The sequence below is a fragment of the Triticum dicoccoides genome, chromosome 7B (genome assembly GCF_002162155.2).
Source record: "Triticum dicoccoides isolate Atlit2015 ecotype Zavitan chromosome 7B, WEW_v2.0, whole genome shotgun sequence".
Taxonomy (NCBI): Eukaryota; Viridiplantae; Streptophyta; class Magnoliopsida; order Poales; family Poaceae; genus Triticum; species Triticum dicoccoides.
Window position 1 is genome coordinate 562,688,264 of NC_041393.1, and position 4,823 is coordinate 562,693,086.

A 4,823-nucleotide genomic window follows, 5' to 3' on the forward strand; every position below is an offset into this window, starting at 1 on the left:
CTTGTGACCTTATGCATAGGGGTTGGCACACGTTTTCGTCTTGACTCTTCGGTAGAAACTTTGGGGCACTCTTTGAAGTACTTTGTGTTGGTTTGAATAGATGAATCTGAGATTGTGTGATGCATATCGTATAATCATACCCACGGATACTTGAGGTGACATTGGAGTATCTAGGTGACATTATGGTTTTGGTTGATTTGTGTCTTAAGGTATTATTTGATACGTCTCCGTCGTATCTATAATTTTTAATTGTTCCATGCCAATATTCTACATCTTTCATATACTTTTGGCAACTTTTTATATTATTTTTGGGACTAACATATTGATCCAGTGCCCAGTGCCAGTTCCTGTTTGTTGCATGTTTTATGTTTCGCAAAAAACCCATATCAAACGGAGTCCAAACGGGATAAAACGGACGGAGATCATTTTTGGAATATTTATGATTTTTGGGAAGAAAAACCAACGCAAGACGGTGCCCGAGGGGGCCACGAGGCAGGGGGCGCCCCTGACCCTCGTGGGCACCCCATAAGGTGGTTGATACTCTTCTTTTGCCGCAAGAAAGCTAATTTTCGGAGAAAAATCTGGGTGAAGGTTTCAATCCAATCGGACTTACGGATCTCCGGATATATAAGAAATGGTGAAAGGACAGAATCCAGGAACGCAGAAATAGAGAGAGACAGAGAGACAGATCCAATCTCGGAGGGGCTCTCGCTCCTCCCAAGCCATGGAGGCCATGGACTAGAGGGGAAACCCTTCTCCCATCTAGGGAGGAGGTTAAGGAAGAAGAAGAAGAAGAAGGGGGGCTCTCTCCCCCTTGCTTCCGGTGGCGCCGGAATGCCGCCGGGGCCCATCATCATCACCGCGATCTACACCAACACCTCTGCCATCTTCACCAACGTCTCCATCACCTTCCCCCTTCTATATTCAACGGTCCACTCTCCCGCAACCCGATGTACCCTCTACTTGAACATGGTGCTTTATGCTTCATATTATTATCCAATGATGTGTTGCCATCCTATGATGTCTGGGTAAATTTTCGTTGTCCTATCGATGATTGATGAATTGTTATCATTGGTTTAATTCACTTGTGGTTATGTTGTTGTCCTATTGTGCCCTTCGTGTCGCACAAGCGTGAGGGATTCCCGCTGTAGGGTGTTGCAATATGTTCATGATTCACTTATAGTGGGTTGCTTGAGTGACAGAAGCATAAACCCGAGTAAGGGGGTTGTGACGTATGGGATAAAGGGGACTTGATGTTTTAATGCTATGGTTGGGGTTTATCTTAATGATCTTTAGTTGTTGCGGATGCTTGCTAGAGTTCCAATCATAAGTGCATATGATCCAAGAAGAGAAAGTATGTTAGCTTATGCCTCTCCCACATAAAACTTGCTATCGGTCTAGTAAAGTAATCAATTGCTTAGGGACAATTTCACAACTCCTACCACCACTTTTACACACTCGCTATATTTACTTTATTGCTTCTTTATCTAAACAGCCCCTAGCTTTTATTTACGTGCTCTTTATATTCTTGCAAACCTATCCAACAACACCTACAAAGTACTTCTAGTTTCATACTTGTTCTAGGTAAAGCGAACGTCAAGCGTGCGTAGAGTTGTATCGGTGGTCGATAGAACTTGAGGGAATATTTGTTCTACCTTTAGCTCCTCGTTGGGTTCGACATCTTACTTACCGAAAGAGGCTACAATTGATCCCCTACACTTGTGGGTTATCATTATTCTAGTATGAACTCTATGATAGATCGAACGGAAAGAATAGCTTCGTGTTATTTTACTATGGACTCTTGAATAGATCGATCAGAAAGGATAACTTTGAGGTGGTTTCGTACCCTACAATAATCTCTTCATTTGTTCTCCGCTATTAGTGACTTTGGAGTGACTCTTTGTTGCATGTTGAGGGATAGTTATATGATCCAGTTATGTTATTATTGTTGAGAGAACTTGCACTAGTGAAAGTATGAACCCTGGGCCTTGTTTCCTAGCATTGCAATACAGTTTACGCTCACTTTTACCACTTCCTACCTTGCTGTTTTTATATTTTCATATTACAAAAACCTATATCTACCATCCATATTGCACTTGTATCACCATCTCTTCGCCGAACTAGTGCACCTATACAATTTACCATTGTATTGGGTGTGTTGGGGACGCAAGAGACTCTTTGTTATTTGGTTGCAGGATTGCTTGAGAGAGACCATCTTCATCCTACGCCTCCCACAGATTGATAAACCTTAGGTCATCCACTTGATGGAAATTTGCTACTGTCCTACAAACCTCTGCACTTGGAGGCCCAACAACGTCTACAAGAAGAAGGTTGCGTAGTAGACATCAGTCCACAAGTGCCACCATCGACTAAAGCATCTCCAATGGTTCAAGCTACACCAGCATTGGCTCCTACGGGTCAAGCTGCACCTCCATTACCAGATGCTTCAGTGGCGGCGGCATCGTCTCAAGTACCACCTGCAGCACCAGAAGCATCGGCGGCGGCTCCATCGGCTCAAGTACCACCTCCGGCACCAGAAGCATTGGCGGCAGCTCCATCGGCTCAAGTACCACCTGTAGCTCCATAAGAATCGGCGGCGGCTCCATCGGGTCAAGTACCACCTACAGCACCAGAAGCATCAACGGCGGCTCCATCGGCTCAAGTTCCACCTGCAGCACCATAAGCATCGGCGGCGGCTCCAACGTCTCAAGTACCACCTGCAGCACCAGCTACTGGCCCTATCACAGTTCTTGGGCTTCCATCTCCTGTTGCTGCTGACTCCAAGGGCAAGAAAGGAGGGAAAACTATCGATGCGCAGCCGATTGCTTGGGCTCCACCATGCAACTCTGGTAAGTGAAGACCTTGCGTCTTCGCTTTCTGCAGCGAGAGTGATGGATTGGCATATGTCAGTGTTGGTTTCTGCAGCATCGTTCAACCCTTTGTTTGTGGTTGGAGTGTGCTCCTTTTATTTATGTGTTTGGACTTTTCTACGCTTTCATGTGTATGGATGAATGTAAGACTACTTCTATGCTTTGTGTGATGAAAGTGAACATTTGTGCTTTCAGTACCTATAATATATTTTCTATTGTGTTCCCTAAATTTTTTTGTATGATGTTAGCCTAGATGATAACCTCTCCTCCTGGTGACCCCTCCTCCTGGTGATAACTCCAACCTCCTCCCCCATAGTAGCTTTTGTCAGTTTTGAAAGTTGTTGTTATCACACCAACCATGGACCTGGTAACTAAACCACTTTTATCTGTTACTAACTTTATTAAGTGTGTGATACATGCATCTCCTATCATTGCGTAGTTATTTTCCTTAATTTTCGTCGTGCTTACCTAACATGACTGCACTGGTAGTGGCAGGTGTGTACTCATATTCATCTAATATTTGTTTTTATTCCCTCATTTTTTTAATTATCATGATAAGTCTTGTGCCACTATCCTGGTAACTCAAATGTTCAAATCCTGATTATTACTGTTTCATGGACATGATAACTCCAATCATATATATTCATTTCCAATTCTTTGCTATAAAAGTTCTTTTGGTCTTCTTTTTAATACATGTTTTTATGTTATCACACATGCTCCTCATTATGCACCAATTCTATCTAATATGTTTTAAAAAATCCCATACCAGTGTGCTGGTAATCCACATTCACATTACCTGGTATTTTCTGTAAGTGTGTCTGATAACTTAATGTATATTGACTCAATTTTTAATTCTTGTTTCTTTTCAATATATTATCTTGGTTATCACTATTGTTCATGTCCTTATCCCTCTTTTTTTATTTATGTAACACCGGAAGGTGGTCATGTGCAAGTGTATAATGTCGAGATTGATGATGATGAGGTTCTCATGTGGTGGGAAGAGTTTGAACATGACAATCCAGCATTAAAAGGGAAATTGAATGTTAAAATGGTGATTTTTTCTGCTCCCTAAACATTGCAATCCTCGCATAAATCCCTTTCTTTGTTTTTCAACTATGGAAAACTTGTGACAGTTGATAAGTTATGAATCACCAATTGATAAGTCTTTCTCCCTTCTGCTGATAACTTTTGTTTTCAATGTTTTTTTTTCTTTTTTGACTTTTGCTTACTCATGTCCTTGTTACATTATACATCTTTAGTTATGTGTTTTCTGTTTTTACCAGACAACCATCAAAGTCCAACATTCATTACACCAGAGTTACCACCTCGCACAGAGCATTTAGTATGCAGTGCAACCCCTAAATCCTTTATTCGGAAAGTTAGGGTCACCCACCCGTCCAAATACCTGCTCCCACCTTTTGCCACCCTCACAGCGACTGAGGAGGAAAAGTTTGTTTACAATGAAGTTATCAAGCATACTACTCATTCCAACTCCAAGATTAAAGAGTTTGTTTTCCTCTTTTTCTCATTTCTTAACATAAATAATTATTTGTGTGCCATCTTTTGAAATGTATTTTTTTAATCTTTTTGTACTCTAGTGTTATGGTCATCGACATTGATGGTAGGTGGGTCACCCTTGGTGAGCTTGCCAATTGTGTGAAGGGAATTGGGAAACTATCAACCAGCATTGCTGAGTTACATGTTTGCATTCTTCAGCGTAAGGAAACCCCAAACAGGCTCATCTTCCCTTGGGTGTTGTCTGTGTATCTGTTGATAGGAGACTTCAAATCGAAGTGTCTATTGAAGTATTTCCGATGGCATCAGTTTTACATTCTTAGTCACCAGGATCAGGTATGTTATGTTTCTTGGATTTGGTATGCTATGTTTGCTGGTTCTGGTAACTTTACAGTTAGTGTCTTGGTAACATCTTGTTAATATCAGTACTCTTTATTT